This window comes from Pelodiscus sinensis, chromosome 2 (assembly GCF_049634645.1).
Source record: "Pelodiscus sinensis isolate JC-2024 chromosome 2, ASM4963464v1, whole genome shotgun sequence".
Lineage (NCBI taxonomy): Eukaryota > Metazoa > Chordata > Testudines > Trionychidae > Pelodiscus > Pelodiscus sinensis.
In genome coordinates, this window is record NC_134712.1 from 132,955,765 (window position 1) to 132,976,634 (window position 20,870).

Here is a 20,870-nt window from a genome sequence, read left to right on the forward strand (position 1 = left end):
TCCCATAAAGAAGGACTAGAGGACACCAAAGGAAAGGAATGGGTAGCAGGCTTCAAACTAGTAACAGAAAGTTGTTCTTCCCAAAGCAAAGAGTCAACCTGTGGAACTCCTTGCTGCAGGAGGCTGTGAAGGCTAGAACTAGAACAGAGTTTAAAGGGAAGTGAGATCAAGTCATGGAGGTTGGGTCCATGGAGTGCTATTAGCCAGCGGGTAGGATTGGTGTCCCTGCCCAAGGTTTGTGGAAGGCTGGAGAGGGAAGGCACGAGACAAATGGCTTGGTCACTGTCTTTGGTCCATCCCCTCCAGGGTCCCTAGGGTTGGCCGCTGTCAGCAGACAGGCTACTGGGTGAGATGGACCTTTGGTCTGACCCAGTACGGCCATTGTGGGCTCAGGGTTGGGGGTCTCACTGGACCCCCTTGATTCTCTTGCACACCTGCTGCTGGGTGGCCAGGCTGGCAGCTCTCCTGCCCTAGACGGCCACTTTCCTGTGCCTAGTGCGGAGATCGTGGACGAGGTCCATGATGTCTGCACTAGCCCAGGCGGGTGCCCGCCTCTTGCGGTCCCGGGCAAGCTCCCGGGAGCCGCCAGCCTGGTCCCGGGAAGAGGGGGAGGGCTGGGGAGCATCGGGTGGGTGGCTCGATCCGTGCCAGGTGCAGGGTCTGCTGGCTGGGTGCTGGCAGGCTTGCACCTGGCACGGGCACCGTAGCCAGCCCGTGCCCCTTTAAGGAGTCCAGGGCCGGGAGGGGGGCAATAGAGTTTCCCTGGTGTTGGCCAGAGTGGCCACCAGGGAAACCTGGGGAGGGCTAGCCTCCCACTAGTTCGTATTAAGGGGCTACACACCCCTTAATTCGAACTAGCTAGTTCGAACTAGGCTTAATCTTCGTAAAATGAGGTTTTCCTAGTTCGAACTAAGCGCTCCGCTAGTTCGATTTAAATTCGAACTAGCGGAGCGCTAGTGTTGCACCTATTAAAGTTAGTTCGAACTAACGTCCGTTAGTTCGAATTAACTTTGTAGTGTAGACATACCCCCTGAGATTGCTGAGATGGAGTGTTCAGCTGATGCCCCCTTTAGGAAATTTCCCACCTGACAGATCATCAGAACCATGGCTAGGTCATATCATACCAGAAGACTTTTTGTTCAATTTATTCAAAACTTTATGCTCTTTATTTCTGTTTTTTCCCCCCATTTGCTTATCCTAGGATAATGGAGTTTTTATAAATGGCTGGCACCAGGCCTGCTGATAGGGAGGGAGGTAGGTGGGGCAAAGAGAGCAACTGCCCCAGGGCTGGGTTCCTGGTCTCTGCCACCACTACTGCAGCAGTGGCACTTCCCAGAGCCCTGGGCCTCTTAAATCATTGCCAGAGCACCATGCTTGAGGCAACATTGAGGGCTGAGGCCGCTGCCATGAGATTTTTTTTTCTTTAACTCACTTTTAGCTAGTGAATACAGATGGCGAGGTTACAAGCCCATGTAAGAAAGCCAACGAGGATAGACAGATCTTACGAAATTTTACAGTGGGAAAGGAATTCTTTCTCTGGATTTGGTACAGAGAATATGATGTGAAATGTTGAGAGAGGTTGATAATAACTGGAAGATAAAAAAGGATGAAGGTCAACTGCCTGGTTTGTACATGGAGAGGAAGAGGCAAGGTGTATATGTCTCTCACCTATAATAGGATGATGAACTGTCTGTGCTTCGGTCTGTATGCCAGACATGGAGAGTGGTATTTCCTCAGGGTTGTGACTTATACTGGATGTATATATTTGGCAGGGTGAGTTGGGATAAACACATTTCTGGTGTATATGTTGAGTTGATAACTTATTGCAAAACCAGTGTTCACAAATACTGAGTTCATTATGAATTAAGATCCAGAGCAAAATGATCTTGTTTATGGCACTAACTCTGTGTGTGTGTGTGAGAGAGAGCATGTGTATGTGGGCCTGGTTGTTCCAGATTGTCTTTTTTTTTTTTAGCTTTTTTGCAGACATTCAGGGAAAACAATTCATTAACCTAAATATTTGGAGGGTGACTGATCTTCGTGAGAAAGAGAATACTTTTCAAAGAATATAAGGCTCTTCAATGAATATGAGGCTTTCCCTTGTCTAATTTGTTTTGATATAATTTGTCATTCTCATGTTTTTAACAGTTTTAGTCCCATCTGAGCATATAAGCAATATCATCTGAATTAACTGAGTAATCAAAGCTGCAAATAATGAGGCACATGTGGTCAACATTAGTGAACATCACCCAGGCTGAAACTTACTCAGTGAATAATTACACACATCAAGTACCTTGCATAAATTGTGATTAGACTGTGAAGTGAAAGCAGAATAAAGGTCTCTAATTTATCATTAATAGTTTGACTGTTTAACACTAAGATTGGGCTCTGATAAAGGGTAGAAATAAGACTTTTGTTTAACTGAACTACACATTTTTTCCAATGTCTGAGCTTTTTTACAACACCACCATTCTTCTCATATTTTGATTTTTATGGGTATTCATCTACTGACTTACTTCCATCTTAAAGTTTTCTCTAAGAATTTAGTTTTAAATGTTTGTGAAACACTAGGGGACTTGGGACTCTGTCAGAAGAAAGAGACATTTTACTTTCAGTTTGAGTCAGAGCAGCTGTCATTTAGTCAGAATCAGCACCTCCCTTTGAAACTGCCATAGCTCAGGAGGAAACCAAGCTGCTTGAAGGAGAGAATTTCAAACATTAATTTTTTTCCTCCTGATTGGAACCAGCTTTTAAAGTCTTCAAAACTTTGCTCCAAGCATGGGTAAAAAATGTTGTCTCTCTGAAAATTTTCTTTTATATTTATTTCTTCTCTAGCTATGCAACAGCTTCAAAAGGGCACAGTTGCTGTGACTGACATTCAATGGAATTCAGATTAGAAATAAAATGAATGCTCATAGACACTGGAGTCTCTGCCAGTTCTTTTAGAGGAGCATTCGCAATTTAAGTGTGTATGTGTGTGTGTGTGGGGGGGGGGGCCGGAGGGAAGGGATAATAAAAAATAAAACGGCTTAAGATTTTTCTCTTTACATAAGAACAGCCATACTGAGTCAGATCAATGATCCCTCTAGCCCAGTATCTTGTCTTCCAACAGTGGCCAATGCCTGGTGCTTCAGAGATAATGAACAGAATAAGAAATCATCAAGTGATCTATCCAATGTTGCAGATTCCCTACTTCTGACAAACAGAGCCTAGGGACACCATTCCTACCCATCCTAGCTAATAGTTATTGATGGACCTATCCTGCATGAACCTATCTAGCATTTTTTGAATCCTCGTATTCTTGGTCTTGGTCTTCTCATCATCTTCTGGCAAAGACTTCCCCAGGTGTGCATTGTGTGAAGAAGTACTTCTCTTTGTTTTTAACCTGCTACTTATCAAGCTACTTTAGATGAAATTATTTTACATGTTTAGTTGGAATTATGTTTTCCAATGTGCATTACTTTGCATTTATTAACATAGAATTTTAACTGCTTAGTTGCCCAATTTTGTGACATCTTTTTTTAAGCTCTTCACAATCTGTTGTGGACTTAACTATATTGGCTCATTGACTATCATTGATAAATTTTGCCACCTCCCTACTTACTTCATTTCTAGATAATTTATGAATATGTTGAGCGATACTAGTGACAGTACAGATCCCTGGGGTACAGCCCAATTTACCTCCTTTCATTCTGAAAAATGCCCATTTACTCCTACCCTTTGGTTCCTTTCTTTTAACCAGTCATTGATCAATGAGGGGGATCTTCCCTCTTATCCCATGACAGCTTGCTTTTCTTAAGAACCTTTAGTGTTAAACTACCTATACAATATTATCTAAGTACAATATAAACACTTATCACCTTTGTCCACATGCTTGTTGACTCCCTCAAAGAATTCTAGAGGATTGGTGAGGCATGATTTCCCTTTACAGAGGGATTTGCTGTAACTTGTTTGAACTACTTAAATAGAGACATTTGATCTTGCTAGTGAGAACTGACAAATCAACTATGGCATTGCTTGACTTCTTCATGATCTAACTGGAATATTGGGGAGGGGATAGAAGTTGCTTACCCCCCCACCCCAGCTAAGTCAAAAACATTGCAATGGGACACCAATAGCTTCCCACTCAGCACAGCTGCTGCTAAAGGTCTGAAGTTCATTTGTTAGTCCCAGGGAAATTGTGAGCCACTGCACATGTGCAGAATTCATGTTCTGTGGAAGTATTCTGTTTTCCCACAGAACAATAGATTATGATGGGGCAGCAAAGGAAAGCCATGGAAGGTGTCACACACCCCTCCCCAGCAATGGTTCCAAGTGCATACATCAATTCAGGTGTCAGAAGCAGGCTGGGGAGATATAAATCATCATCTAAGGCTGAGGGTCAGAGGTGGGCATGCTTGTGAAACTCTGTTCCTCTCATTCACTACCAGTGTGCCCGCCCCCCAGGCTGTTTCTAGGGTTGTTCTAGGACAGACCAGGCATCATGTCAAGGATGGGTGCACCCTTGCCATTAAATCTGTGTCTGAGTTTGAAGGCTGCAGATTGATCCCCCATCTCTGTGCAGTCAATGGCCTGTGCTGCCTGGAAGGAGGTATCCCCAATGTGTGTGACCCTGTGAGAAAGCTGCAAGGAGCTGTGGCCAGGGGCACCATTTAGGGATTGCAGAGGGGGCAACTTCTTCTCTAGTTTTGCATAGAATGTCTGATCATGTTGCACAACCCAACCCCAGGCAGAGCTTTCACCGGCAGTGCAGTGCCGGCAAACCCCTTCTCCTGGAGTTGGGGTTCTCCAGCTGTGGCTCCTGCAGTCAGTTTCCTCTGCTGCACTTTTGGGGGTTGGGCAGGCAAGGGTCTGTTATGGTGGGAAGGGGGAGCAGAGGGTATTCAGTGATGCTGAGGGAAGAAGAGGGTCCCCAGAAGTGATGGTGGTGTTGGAACCTAAGGGGGGAAAAGGGGTCTATCTCCAGGGAAAGGGAGAGATGACAGCATATGGGTATGTCTTGAGGGAGGGGCAGTACGATGGATCAGCTGAGAGGAAACAGTCCCTGAGGCAAGGAGCCTGTGGGATAAGGAGCTGATGCAGGGACACTAGGAGCAGCTGGTCTCCTCTCCCAGGTCACCTCTCTTTTGTCAGACTAAAAAAAGTCTGCCTGGCCAGCGCTTGGAGTCTTGCTGCGTACTCAAAGAAATAGTGTTGATGAGTCGGTGGCATTCCAAATCACCCCTATAGGGGCACTGTGCTTCTGGGGGTGCCCTCGTACGGATGGGAGGGGTGACTGAACCACTATCTAGGGTGATCAGAGGTCCCATTTTTAAATGGATAGTCCTGTATTTAAGCCCTTCTGCCAGTATCCCTGTTTTGTTTTTTTAATGGCAAATTGATCCATATATTCTGTCTTTTCCCTTCCACCAGTGCTGGCCAGATCCTTGCTTTCCAGCCACCCATCCACTAGTGGTGAGTGGGAAACCCAGTGGTTGATGATGGGGGTGAGTGTGCAAGGTTAGTGGTCAGGCAAAGCTGCAGTGTGCAAGACCAGCTGTTCCCCTTGCTGGTCAATCAGTGCAGTTCCAGCTGTGTCCCTTCTCTTGGCCCACAGGCCCCATTCACCCTCTCTCTGACCAATTCTTGTTTAGACAAAGGTCATCCTCCTATCTAGGAACCCGTATTATAGCCTTTGGATCGAAGATCCTTGTCCCTCACTAGATATTAGCTGATAGTCTATCTGTATGGGACAAAGATGCTTTTCTAGTCCTGCAGCTGTAAAACTTCATCAGTTCTGTAAGCAAATTCTTGCATTGAAGAAAGGAGTTAACTAAATAACAAGGAGTTCCAGCACAGAGATCCTTCCTCCCTGCTGGGCAGATGAGGTTTTCAACATTCCATTACTGATTAAGTATGAGAATCTAACTGTAGGCACATTAATGCCAGATCACACCTCCCTCTAAGCCCCCTTTATTTATATTTTAGAAAGCCTTTACACTTTTGACCTCATTTTCAGGAGGGGGGCTGTGATTGTGAGAAATATAATGGAGGTTGCTCTCTAAGAGCACGTCTACACAGCACGCTTATTTTGAAATAAGTTATTTCAGATTTTTTTCTGAAATAGCTTATTTCAAAATAGCACATCTACGTCACAGGGAAGCCTCAAAATTAGTCCAAGGCAGGTTTCCCTAATGTTGACGTGCTTCATCGATATAGAGCCCCAGGAGGCACTTGGGAGTAATTACTTTGAATGGCCCTCGCGAGCAGCTATTTCGAAATAGCAGCAGTGGAGCATCCACACTACTGCCATTCCGAAATAGCTATTTCAGAATAAGAGTTGTTCCTCATGGAATGAGGTTTACAGATTTCTAAAGAAGATGTCTGTTATTTTGAAATTATTTAAAAAAAACAGAATTGGTGTGTTGACTCTTGCATTGTAATTTAAAAAAAACAATTATTTCAAAAGAACTGTGCTGTGTAGATGCATCTGAAAAGAATTTGAACATACTTTTGTAACATTCATAGAACCATAGAATCATAGAATACTAGAACTGGAAGGGACCTCGAGAGGTCATCAAGTCCAGTTCCCTACCCCCATGGCAAGACCAAATACTGTCTAGACCATCCCTGATAGAGATTTATCCAACCTGCTCTTAAATATCTCCAGAGACGGGGATTCCACAACCTTCCTGGGCAATTTATTCCAGTGTTTGACTACCCTGACAGTTATGAACTTTTTCCTAATGTCCAACCTAAACCTCCCTTGCTGCAGTTTAAGCCCATTGCTTCTTGTTCTATCTTCAGAGGCCAAGATGAACACGTTTTCTCCCTCTTCCTTATGTCACCCTTTTAGATACCTGAAAACGGCTATCATGTCCCCTCTCAGTTTTCTCTTTTCTAAACTAAACAAACCCAATTCTTTCAGCCTTCCTTCATAGGTCATGTTCTCTAGACATTTAATCATTCTCGTTGCTCTTCTCTGGACTCTCTCCAATTTCTTCACATCTTTCTTGAAATGCAAAACTGGACACAATATTCCAACTGAGGCCTAACCAGTGCAGAGTAGAGCGGAAGAATGACTTCTCGTGTCTTGCTCACAACACACCTGTTAATGCATCCCAGAATCATGTTTGCTTTTTTTTTTTGCAACAGCATCACACTGCTGACTCATATTCAGCTTGTGGTCCACTATAACCCCTAAATCCCTTTCCGCCATACTCCTTCCTAGACAGTCGCTTCCCATTCTGTATGTGTGAAACTAATTGTTCTTCCTAAGTGGAGCACTTTGCATTTGTCTTTATTAAACTTCATCCTGCTTACCTCAGACCATTTCTCCAATTTGTCCAGATCATTTTGAATTATGATCCTATCCTGCAGAGCAATCACAACCCCTCCCAGCTTGGTATCATCTGCAAAGTTAATAAGCGTACTTTCTAGGCCAATATCAAAAATCGTTGAAGATATTGAACAGAGCTGGTCCCAAAACAGACCCCTGCAGAACCCCACTTGTTATACCTTTCCAGCAGGATTGTGAACCATTAATAACTGCTCTCTGAGTACGGTTATCCAGCCAGTTATGCATCCACCTTATAGTAGCTCCATCTAAGTTGTATTTGCCTAGTTTATTGATAAGAATATCAATATCTTATTGATATTGGCGAGACCGTATCAAACGCCTTACTAAAGTCTACGTATACCACATCCTCAGCTTCTCCCTTAGCCACAAGACTCGTTATCCTATCAAAGAAAGCTATCAGATTGGTTTAACATGATTTATTCTTTACAAATCCATGCTGGCTGTTCCCTATCACCTTGCCACCTTCCAAGTGTCTACAGATGATTTCCTTAATTGCTTGCTTCATTATCTTCCCTGGCACAGAAGTTAAACTAACTGGTCAGTAGTTTCCTGGGTTGTTCTTATTTCCCTTTTTATAAATTTGCACTATATTTGCCCTTTTTCCAGTCTTCTGGAATCTCTCCTGTCGACCATGATTTTCCAAAAATGATAGCTAGAGGCTCAGATATCTCCTCTATCAGCTCCTTGAGTATTCTAGGATGCATTTCATTAGGCCCTGGTGACTTGCAGGCATCTAACTTTTCTATGTGATTTTTAACTTCTTCTTTTATTTTATCTTCTAAACGTACCCCCTTCCCACTAGCATTCACTATGTTAGACATTCCTTCAGACTTCTCGGTGAATACCGAAACATTAAGCATCTCTGCCATTTCCAAGTTTCCTGTTACTGTTTCTCCCTCCTCACTGAGCAGTGAGCCTATCCTCTCCTTGGTCTTCCTCTTGCTTCTAATGTATTTATAAAAAGTCTTCTTGTTTCCCTTTATTCCCGTAGCTAGTTTGAGCTCATTTTGCACCTTTGCCTTTCTAATCTTGCCCCTGCATTCCTGTATTGTTTGCCTATATTTATCCTATAAATCACCCAATCTGAAATGGGTTATTGGCATAGAGCCAAAATACTTCTGTGTTGCAAAAATTGTATATTTGAATGTTTAATTTGTTTCCTAAAAATGTTCTGAAATCTGAGAAAACCACCACATTTTAAAAGTCTTCTCTGTTTACTGTTCCTTAAAAGCATACAATTGTTTAAAACACCACCAATAGTCTATTTTTACTGTCTCACTGAAATAATGGAATAGTGTCCTAATTACAACCATCTCTTGCAGTTATTTTGGACTGTTGGAATAGACATTACATCCACATGGAATTCTTTCCCTCATATTAGAATTTCTACTTCTGTGCCAAAAACCTCACATTAAATAAGTTTAATCTCAGCATATTCCTCGGAGAATTGCTAATAACACTAAGGAGGCTAAACATACTTTGAATTGAAAAAAATACACATTTCCATCTGCTTTCTGATGAAAATTTGTTGATTGCAAAGAAGAATCTAATAACACAAAAAGAAAAAGAATATTACAGAGAGGAAGAAGAGAATTAAAAAGATTTTGGTACTATTAATTTGTTTGGGTAGTATGTGTTTGGGCAACTTTACAATATTTAGAATTAGATCCTGCTTTCATTCCATTTATGGAACTTGTATAATAGTCGCTGATAGTAACAACATTTTTGTATGGAATATTGCCTGAGCGATGAGAAGAGATGATATTGCACTCTAAGTTGAAAATCTTATCAAACTATTTTACTGCCATTGAAGCCATGTGCTTTATTTGGCTTAATGATTACAGTGAAGGGTTTTGTTATCTACTTTTACCCACAAACTTTGCTGAATTATCTTGGCAAATCATGCTTCCTCTTTTTTTGCCCCAGTGTCCTTCTCTGTGAAGGAGTGATGATATTATCACCTTCTGAAAAGTGACTGCGTCGCAGTGTATTGAAAACATCATTGCTAATAACCATGAGGGTAGGTGAACCAACCCAGAATTTAACTCAGAGACAGAACTAAGTAAATGTTTTCCTAAGTATCCTTTCTTCTTTCCATTCCGCAAAACTTTTCCATAGCCCAATGTTATTATGCATTTTATATTCTAATATAGGAACAGATATTTTCCATCCTTACTAAGAGCGCGAGGTAGTTTACTCCTTAGGTGGACTCATTCATTTAATTGGAACTTCTCCTAGTGTAAGTGACTACTCAATAGGCGGAATAGTGGTAGAATCTGGCAAACTCCTTGGGATAAGAAGCTTTTCTTTCATTAATTATATATAGTGCCATGGATACCTATATATAAATAATGGTCAAAAGTGGAGAGTAGTGTAACTAGAATGGAAAGACAAATTTCCTAATTGAGAGACATTCAGGCACCTCTGCCTGAACTCCAGAAGCTGCCAGTGCACAATAACACAAGTGTAGGATAGAGTCAATGTTGCAAATAACTGAATTCAAAGGGGTCATTTTAGAGAAAAGGATGTAATTATCCAGCTGGAATCTGACCACAAAACCACAACTGGCATGGCTCAATGTCCCTCATGTGGTCAGAATATCTGTTGTCATCTTTCCTATTAAATGTAGTCACAGAGTTGTTGCCTTTATAACAGCATGTTGAGATACTGGACCTGTCCTGGAGAGCAGACTGTCAACTAGAAAATAATTAAAGGGAAAGGAGAGAGGGGAAGTTTAAAACAGATTATCAAACTCCAAATCTTCCTACAACACTCACCTCTTTTCACTTGAGCCAGAAGATAGTACTCGGGCATTGGACCTCATAGAAGGAAGGTTGCTACGCTAACCACCATCTCATGCCCCATGCTTACTCTGTTATTACCTGAGTTCTCAACAAAGCAAGAAGACTGTGGCAACAGCATCAAAAACACTTGAATGTATAATATTGAGACAACATGGCACAGCTTCAGATCAGAAAGATCTCCACTGGGGAGCGGAGAGCACACCTGCTGCTATGTCCCTTCAGAGTGCATTTGCATCTCCTGCACTCAGAGAGTAGCTGGGCAGAGTCTGGTCCTGTGTGTTTCAATCAGCGGTATCCCACTTTATTTTTGCAAACTTTTATTTTTAGGAATAAAAAAATTCAAATGTTTGGCACTCCTCTTTTGAATACCGTCATTCAGATTTGAATAGGAAACATAATTTTTCCCACCATCTTATTGCAATTATTGTCTGGTTTTCTTTTTACCAATAGCTCATCGTATTTCTTTGTTCCTTCAGTTCTTGCCCCCCCCCTTAATTGCTGAGGTGTGACTGCACCTCTCTTATCCCCTATACTTAGAGTTCTGGGAGATGTCATACCCATTGCTGCTAGCTGCATCTAAATTGTGTGTCAAGTCACTTTCTGCTCCTTTAACCTTCCCTCCACCGTACCAGTTTTGACTGATACAGAACTCTCCCTATTTATTTCTCTATAAATGACATTGCCATTGCTATAGACTAGACTCCCTTCCCCTCAGTGTACTCGGCTACCAAAGATGACAGGCTGGAATGTAATTTGCATGAATTGCTTTCAAGATCTGCTAATAAACATGACAGCCTGCCTTGCTGCTGTCACAGGTACCATATTAATACTCTTCCCATTAACATCACAAACTGCCAGTGAAATGCACAAAACAGCAAGGAGCCAACACCATAGTGGAAGAGCTGCATAGCTCCTTGTCTCCATCAATGTGAAGGGCTCTTGCAAGCCTCTTGGCTAGACTGGATTGATCAAGAATAAAAATTAATTATTTCAGAAATTTTCTGTCTCTCTCTGTGTGGGTCAAAGTTGTTATCAAATGTGTTATCAGCCAAGAGGACAGAAAAATGGGGCTTATCTACATCAAGATTTACTCCACAGCAAAGATGTAAGTCTACATCATAGCAATCTGCTACACACTAGCTGGCCATGTGGACCCTGCTACCATTCACAAAAAGTTGTGTAGTATGCTTTTGATGTGCTGTTGCTAAAGTAACTTAATACAGAAAGAGAACATTTGGGCTTTATGTACATATGAATGCACTAATGTTGTGTCAATTTGACCTCAATGATGTTTTAAACAAGTTTAGTTAGCCCAGGTTTTCCCTTGTGTGCATGTTATTTCAGTTTAACAGTGACTTATTTCATTTTAGCTTGGAATCTGTTTTAGTTAAACTTCAATAAAGTGATTCAAACTGAAATAAGACTATCCATGCATGGTTAAGCACTGTTCCAATTGAATTTGTTTAAAATACAGTTGAAGATGAACATTCTCGAATAAGCACGTTCACACAGATTTTTGCAACAGTGTAATAAATCAATTTAAAATTAGACTGCCGGTTAACCCAGTGCATTCTGAATGTAGGCATGCCATAAAGTCCCATACTCACTAGAGGTTAATTACTCAACATGCTGACTATATTGATTTCTAAGTCTTTTATAATAATCTAGTTCTGATACACCAGGGAAGAAGAGTATGAACCAACAGTGTACGGTGCTCAGGACAGGAATAGGGAGAGGCCGAGAAACACAATAGTTTCAAGGATTTAAAAAGAAAAAGAAAATTTTTTTCTTTCTCCTGCTTTCTCTCTTTTTGCTATAAATCTTTCATGTACATACTCTGCAGTATGTTTACATTTCCCTATGCATTTTACTTGTATCTCATTTAAATGCAGAATTGTTTTTTGTTGGAGTCTTCACCTTCAGCTGCACAACATTGTCACTTTTGGCTGAGCTTTGAAATCCTAGAAATAGGTATATGTGGCCCATGAGGCACACTTAGGGTATGTCTACGCTGCGGCGCTATTTTGGGATACTTCTGGTATCCTGAAATAGCTATTCTGTGAAATATAAAAGGCTCGCTATTCCAACGTCCCTGTAAATTTCATTCTGCAAGGATTAAGACACATTTTGGAATAACGGTTTATTGTGTAGACAGAGCTAAATTACAAAATTAGCTATTCTGAAATTAACTCAAAATAAACTACACAATTTGCACAGCTCAAATTGTGTAGCTTATTTCAAGCTAAGGGTGCAGTGCAGATGCATCCTTACTGAAACATTTGAATGTGTAGAAGTCATGTGATCTAATGGATGGAGTAGGAAGCTGGGAGATTTTGTTTCAGAATCTGTCACAGATATGTTGTATAACCTCAATCAAGTCATTTAAATGAGGACCTCAGTTTCCCAATACTCATTTTTATGTATCAGCTAACTGACCTCTTCTATTTTTAACTATTATTAATAAGGAAGATGCCGTTCAATCCTCAGATCCTACAAAATGTCTGAAAGCTGGAGGTGGGGTGAAGTATAAATTAAATGATTCCTGTGAAAAATATGCATTATTAAATTCCATAGCTGCTCCTACCACCTCAATGGCAAATTTAAAATAACAGGAAAGAGTACATGCTACTTACTGTTCATGCAGGATTTGTTATCTCTGAAAGGAATAACTTAAGGTGGGAGTCCTAGCTACAGTGTCTAGAAGCATGGTGAATTAAATTTGTGGAGAGAAGCTTATAGGCCTTCAGCAAAGAAGATAAAACTGCAGTGCACAGTAAAGGAACAGAAAGTAGACTTAGAATAGAAATATAGATGCACAGGAGAAAAGAGAAACCATAAAACAATGTCCTCTCACAAGTATACCTGCAAACAATCTGCCCTTGGATATTCCACACAGTAAAGGAAATCTTGCAGCTTTTCATGATGCAAACAAAACTCTCCAGTTAGAAATCCTGAATTTGATCTGTATTCTAAGCAGTTTCCTTAAAAAAAAATACATTTTTAGGTAAACATTGACAGAAAAGCCAGAATTACATTCTGTCTCCGAGGAGATCACGCACAAGTTGATTCCAAATTATTCCCTATTTATATGTTTGTGTTCATATTCTTATATAAACAAGAATAAAACTCTTTCAGACCAGAAGAAAATATTGTGTTCCTCTGGAGTGAACACTTTAACTCCTAATTACATTCAGAATAGCCTGAGGAAAAGACGGAGACAAATTTTAACATTAAAAAGACCAATAATAAATGTGCTCTTCCCTCTTCTTTACATTCCACATAGTATGCATGCTGGGCTTGCTCATTAATAGAATCCACTATATTGGGATCTCAACATGCATGATGGGCCAATTCTACTGCTAGTGTTGGTTCATTGAACTTAGTGAAACTATCTTGATTTACACCAGCTGAGCATTTACCCCCCTCTAACTTCAGTTGCTATTATGATATTTTCCATGTCCTCAATGAAGTGTCAAAGGAAGATTTTGGTGGGTGTCAAGAAAACCTTGTTTAAAGTTTTCCATCAAATGTAAAGGATAGTAAATATCTTCTCTGCCTCTGTTAGAGCTCACCTCATCTCTGGGTACTGTTTGTCTAAATAACTGATCTCTGGGTCTCACAGAGGTTTTCAATATATAGAAGCACAACAGCTGCATCATAAAATCATAGAGTCATAGAGCTTGAAGAGACCTCAGAAGGTCATCAAGTCCAGCCCCCTCCCCAAGGCAGGACCAATCCCAACTAAATCAACTCAGCCAAGGCTTTGTCAAGCCGAGACTTAAAAATCTCTAGGGATGGAGATTCTACGACTTCCCTAAATAACCCATTCCAGTGCTTTACCACCCTCCTAGTGAAATAATTTTTCCTAATATCCAACCTAGACCTCTCCCACTGTAACTTAAGACCATTGCTCCTTGTTCTGCCATCCGTCACTACTGTGAACAGCCTCTCCAGCCTCTTTGGAACCTCCCTTCAGGAAGTTGAAGGCTGCTATCAAATCCCCCCTCACTCTTCTCTTCTGCAGACTAAACAAACCTAAATCCCTCAGCCTCTCCTCATAGGTCATATGCTCCAGCCCCCTAATGATTTTGGTTGCCGTCCACATCCACTCCAATGCATCCACATCCTTCCTGTAGTTGGGGGCCCTCTCCAATGTGTCCACATCCTTCTTGTAGTTGGGGCCCAGAATTGGACACAATACTCCAGATGTGGCCTCACCAGAGCCAAATAAAGGGGAATAATCACTTATCTGGATTTGCTGGCAATGTTCCTCTTAATGCAACCTAATATGCCATTAGCCTTCTTGGCTACAAGGGCACACGCTTGACTCATATCCAGCTTCTCGTCCACTGTAATCCCCACATCCTTTTCTGAAGAACTGCTACTTAGCCATTTGGTCCCCATCCTGTAACAATGCTTGGGATTCTTCCGTCCGAAGTGTAGGACTCTGCACTTGTCCTTGTTGAACCTCATCAAATTTATTTTGGCTCAATCCTCCAAATTGTCTAGGTCACTCTGGACCCTAACTCTGCCCTCCCCTGCCCAGTTTTTGTTTCCTGGAATACATTTTTTAATGTTTTTGGCTCTCCAATCCATTGTACTCAAATTATACAATTATACAATCTGAATACATTACTATAGTGTTCATTATATTTTTTCAGAAACAAAAATTAGCGAACACTTTCAGCAAGTAGCTATATCATTAAATATTGGTTGAAATGTAAAGGAATAGATTCCTACTCCTTTATCCCTCCTGTCTATGTGTATGAAGAAAAATCTCATTTTGGAGAATATTGACAAAAATTTCTCAGATAAAAACTTCTCTACGCCTGCAGATCCTAGAGTACTGGTGTTATATGTTCCCTGCCTGAGGCGCTCCTCATATGGCAGCTGTTCCAAACCCCTAATCATTTTTGTTGCCCTTTTTCTGAACTTTTTCCAATGTCAATATATCTTTTATTGAGATGAGGTGACCACATCTGTCCGCAGTATTCAAGATGTGAGTATACGATGGCAGTAAGATAGTCTGTCTTATTTTCTATCCCTTTTTAAATGATTCCTAATATTCTGTTTGCTTTTTTAACTGATGCTGCACAGTGAGTGGGTGTTTCCAAGATCTCTCTCTTGAGTGGTAATAACTAATTTAGTCCCCATCATTTTGTACATATGATAGGGATTATGTTTTCCAATATGTATTACTTTGTATTTATCAACATTAAAAATTATCTGCTATTTGTTGTCCAATCACCTATTTTTGTGAGGTCACAGTTTGCTTTGGACTTAACTATCTTGAGCAGTTTAGTATCATTTGCAAATTTTGCCACTTCACTGTTTACCTCTTTCTCCACAGCATTTATGAATATATTGAATAGGCTCAGTACGGACCCTTGGGGGACACCACTAGTTACCTCTCTCAAATCTAAAAACTAACCATTTATTCCTACCCTTTCTTTCCTAACTTTTAACCAGTTATCAGTCCATGAGAGGACCTTTACTCTTATCTCATGACAGCCTAATTGCTTAAGAGCCTTGGTTGAGGGCTTTGTGGAAGTCTAAGTACATGATATCCACTGGATGCTCCTTGTCCACATGATGCCCTCGAAGAATTCGAGTAAATTAGTGAGGCATGATTTCCTTTTACAGAAATCATGTTGACTTTTTTCCAACAGATTATGTTCATCTCTGATGATTCTGGTCTTTACTATAGTTTCAACCCATTTCCCTGCTACTAAAGTTAGACTTACCAGTCTGTAATTGCCAGCATCACCTTTTTTTAAAAAAAATTGGTGTCACATTAGCAATCTTCCAGTCATTTGGATCTGAAGATGATTTAAGGGATAGGTTACAAATCACAAGTTGTAGTTCCGCAATTTCACATATGAGTTCAAAACTTTTGGGTGAATGCCATCTGGTCCTGATGACTTGTTACAGTTTAGTTTATCATTCTGTTCCAGAATCTACACTAATGATAATTCAGTTCCTCAGATGTGTCATCTAAAATATATAGCTTTGTTCCACGTCCAGAAGGAGGTCAAACACAGATCAGTTAAGTGTCTGGGTAAACAAAAAAAAGGTAAACAAATAGAGGTGACATCATAATAGGAGGTCTATTATGGACACCAAAACAGGAAGATGGAGTAGAGGAGGTATTATTATAACTAATAACAGAATTATCCAGAACACTAGACCTTGTAACAATATGGGACTTTAATTACCCTGGTATTTTTTCTTAAAGTAATACAGCAAAACATAAAATTTCCACTAAGTTGGAGACTGCATTTTGTTTCAGAAAGTGGAGGAAGGAACCAGGAAAGCAATCATTTTAGACTTGCTTCTTACCAATAGGGAGGAATTGATAGCAAATCTGAATTCAGAAAGTAATTTAGGTGAAAGTGGACTTAATATGATAAATTTAATGATTCTAAGAAAAGGAAGGAGTAGGAGTAGCTGAATAAAGACAGTAATTTCTAAAAAGCAGACTTTAACAGACTCAGCAGACCAGTAGGTAAGATCCCCAGACAAGAAAATCGAACGGGAAAAGGAGTCCAGAAGATCTGGAAATTTCTGAAAGAGGCAATATTAAAGGTGCAACATAAGACTATTCCAATATGAAGGAAAGAAAGGAAGAACAGTAAGAGACCAATATGTGTCTTTTAAAATTGTAAAAGAAATCCCATAAAAAGTAGAAACATGGACAAAAGGGTCAGCAGAGACCAGAAACTCAGTACAATTAATACTAGCCAGGGGGAAGTAATGCAAGTGAAAATATTTTCGTAAATTAGATTTATTTAAGTCAGCAGAGACTCATAAAATTCATACTAGGGTACTTAATAAATTAGAAGAAGCAATCTTGGAACCATTAGCAATTATTTTTTGAGACCTCTTAGAGGACGGGTGAGGTCCCATAGGACTGAGGAAGGGCAACATCAATGTCTGTCTTTAAAAAGGGGAGCAAGAGGAATTATTGGCCAGTTAGCCTAACGTCGATATCTGGAAAGAAATTGGAACAAATTATTAAACAACCATTTTGTAATCATTTTCTGAGATAATGGGGTGATGAATAATAGTCATCATAGACTTGTCAAGTACAAATCATGCCTACCAACCTTAAATCCTTTTTTACAGAGTTACATTCAAGTGTATGGGAGGGTTATACTACATATAATATATCTTCATTTTAGTAAGACTTTTAACATAGTCCTGTATGAACCTTGACAAATTGGAGAATTGGTCTGAATTTAACAAGACAAAATTCAGCTAACAGAAGTGCAAAATACATCATGTAGGAAGGAAAAAAATCAAATGTGCAACTATGAAAGGTGGAATAATGGGCTAGTTGTAATACTGCTGAAAAAGATTGGGGATTTATATTGGACCACAAATTGAATATGAGTCAACAAAGTAAAGTTGTAAAAGAGATGTATTAGCAAGAGTATTGTATATAGGACAAGGGAAGTAATTATTCCACTCTGCTCAGCAATGGTGAGGCATTAGCTGGAGCATTGCGCCTTGTTCTCGGTGCTGCACTTTAGGAAAGATGTAAACAAACTGGAGCGAGTCCAGAGGAGAGCTACAAAAATGATACAAACGTGATCTATGATGAAAGGTTTAAAAAATGGCACATTTAGTCTTGAGAAAAGATGACTGGCATGGGCTGTGATGAGAAGAGTGATAAATTATTCTTCCAGTGCACTGAAGGTAGGACAAGAATCAATAAACTTAATCTTCATCCAGAGAGATTTAGGCTATATATTAAGGAAATCTTTCTAACTGCCCACATAGTAAGTTCTGGAGTAGACATCCAAGAGAGAGTGTAGAAACCCCATCATTGTTTTTTTTTAAGAACAAGTTGAACTGTTGGGGGTAGTCTAAGTTTACTTAGCCCTGAATTATGCAGAGCACTGGGTTTGATGAGGTCTCAAGGTCTCTTGCAGTCTGACATTCTAATGATTTGTAGCTAATCTGTACTTTGAGAACTAACCATAATTTGGCAATGTAGCATGCAGTTGTCTGAGAGGGTTCAGCCTCCAGACCAGTGGCAGCAGTGAAGCTATCATTGGAATGAAGGCTTTGAGGAGAATGCAAGAAAAAAAACAAGAAGTTTTTATTTTTACTATAAATTTAATTAACCAAACAGACTCACAAGCCTTCTGATACAGTAGTGGTGGGCAATAATTTTTGATGGGAGGGGGCACTCCAAGACTGGAAAGTAGTCAGCCACACTCTTCCATGGTATTAATAGCTGGGGTGTGGAGTCTGGGAAGGAGGTTGGCTGCAGAAGGGAGCTTTGGGTAAGAGAGGGAGAATGGAGCCTGGGAGGAAGTTTGGGTGAAGGAGGCAGTTGTGACCTAGGGCAGACGACTAGGGTGCAGGTTTTTGGGATGTGACCTAGGGCAGGAGGGGACTGTGATCTCAAGAAGGAGATTGGGTGCCAGATGCGGGAGGGGGTATACCTATGAGTATATGGATAGCAGGGCAGGAGTGGGGGACACAGGGTTAGGGAAGGGAGGGGCTGGGATGCCAAAGGCAAGCTATGGTCAGGAGACTTACCTGCCAGCAGCCAAACCAGCCTGCCTGCCTGCCTGCTCAGCCATGTGCTTGAGTGAGTAACTGATCAGGAGGGGCGGAAGATTTTGCTTTGTGTTTGTCTGTTATTCAAGCAGGCAGCTCCCATTTTCCAGTTTCTGGCCAGTAACCGGCCAATGGGATTGTGCTGGTGGTGGGAGCAGCATTTGAATCTTCTCCCTGCCCCTCTGAACTCCTAAAGAGAAAACATCCTGCAGCTGCATTTCTGAGCGGCATGAGCAGCTACGGGGCAAGCAGGGGATTCTGTCTAGGGCTCCCCACTGCTTTTGCAGGCCGGATTTGGTGGCTTGGTGGGCTGGATCTGGCCCATGGACTGCATTTTGCCAGGCCTGTGATATAGCAAAGGAAATAGAGCTAATATAGACTATCCATTACTTGCATCACTCACATCATCCCTTGTAGGGAACCCTGGAGGAAGCAAACTGATAATGGCTTAATTATTTATAGGTGCTAATCATCCTCCTTTATCCCCACATGTTTTGTGGCACCAACACTGGGTAACAGCTTTTATAACACCCACCATATTTTAAGCATATTCATGATAAGTTCAAACCCTTTTCCATATCTGAACATCCACACTTCTACCTTTGACTGGGTTACATCTGATGGCACAGTTACCAGTGTGTGTCATAATCATCAATTAGTTGCTATGACGTTACTGTGGTTTAAACTTGTGTCTCAATACTGGTCCAGATTAAGCATACTAATGCCCAATAGTTCCCTTGATTTTCCCCCTCCACCTCTTAAAGAGATTTTCCATGTAAAATGGTTGTGAAGGGAGTTGAAAGTGTCTTTGGAGGAGAAAAAAGTAGATGAAGAAGGATAATTTAAGAACAAAGGCAGTAGCAACAGTGCCACAGTGAGGAAATCACAGGTTCTAAGCATCCAAGTGCCAACGTACAAATGGTAATGAATAGACACTGTCAAATTGAGGGAATTGGGTATGTTTAGTCTTCAGAAGAGAAGAGTGAGGGGGGATTTGATAGCAGCCTTCAACTTCCTGAAGGGAGGTTCCAAAGAGGATGGAGAAAGGCTGTTCACAGTAGTGACGGATGGCAGAACAAGGAGCAATGGTCTCAAGTTACAGTGGGGGAAGTCTAGGTTGGATATTAGGAAAAACTATTTCACTAGGAGGGTGGTGAAGTACTGGAATGGGTTGGCTAGGCAGGTGGTGAAATCTCCATCCTTAGTGGTTTTTAAGTCTCAGCTTAACAAAGCCCTGGCCGGGTTGTTTTAGTTGGGATTGGTCCTGCCTTGGACAGAGGGCTAGACTTGATGACCTCCTGAGGTCTTTTCCAACTCTATGATTCTAAATGAGTCTCCATCTTTGCATTAGGTTTCATGATATTCTCAAAGCTAATTGATAGTTTTGTCATTTGAAATCTGGCAAAATGGTCTAGAAATAATTGTAGTAAGTAAATTAAATAAATACATACAGGGAAAGACCTATCAGCCTACACTATCCATGCAATTCTTGGTGGTGTCTAGCCCTCCTGCACCTTCTCTCTAACACCCCCTTTTTATAAGACTATAACGGAATGACTCAAGGTTATCTTATTTGCCATATTAATTGAACCAGTAGAAGGGATTAATAAAGCACAAGAAACTCACAAAGATCGATCCTGGTCAAGTATGAAGGGTTGATATAACATCTGGGCAGTAGAGGTTTGTGAAGTTCTTTTGTCTGACATTGGCATTTTGGATGTCTTTGAAACCAGGCAGGGATCACTAGACAATCCCTAGCATCATTGTTTATATGAAACACATTTTAAAAAATCCCTGACATTGTTCCTTTATTGAGGAAGTGATTTCTCACTCTTTTCTGGCTTTTTGATCTAGTAAAAAAAGAGACAAAAAAAATCAAATGCCTGACAGTTTAACCTACACAAATTTAGAAAAGAAGTAATTCTAAGAATAATTGTCCTCTGGGACATTTCCCTTAGAGACCTGATGGTCGTCTTTAAAGACTGGCTATATTTCTGAGAGATATGCTGTAGCTCAAACAGAAGATGTTGGATTGCTTCAGAGCTTAGTGTGGATCTTCTGAAATTCTGGCCTTAACAAACTGTATGTCTTGAAAGTTTTTAACTATGTATTGCTTCTAACAGGTAGGTGATGGATGTTGAAGAACTTTACGGATT

The 20,870-nt window shown here is 40.7% G+C and overlaps 1 long non-coding RNA gene across 1 annotated transcript; it reads right to left on the bottom strand.

Moving 5' to 3' along the window:
* Positions 1–9,837: 9,837 nt before the first annotated feature.
* On the bottom strand, positions 9,838–19,299 carry LOC142826780 (uncharacterized). The gene is made up of 3 exons (XR_012901017.1): positions 19,250–19,299; positions 13,006–13,124; positions 9,838–10,036 (listed from the first exon to the last, which is right to left on the bottom strand). It is a non-coding gene; the product is annotated as an uncharacterized LOC142826780 (long non-coding RNA).
* Between the last annotated feature and the right edge of the window lie 1,571 nt (positions 19,300–20,870).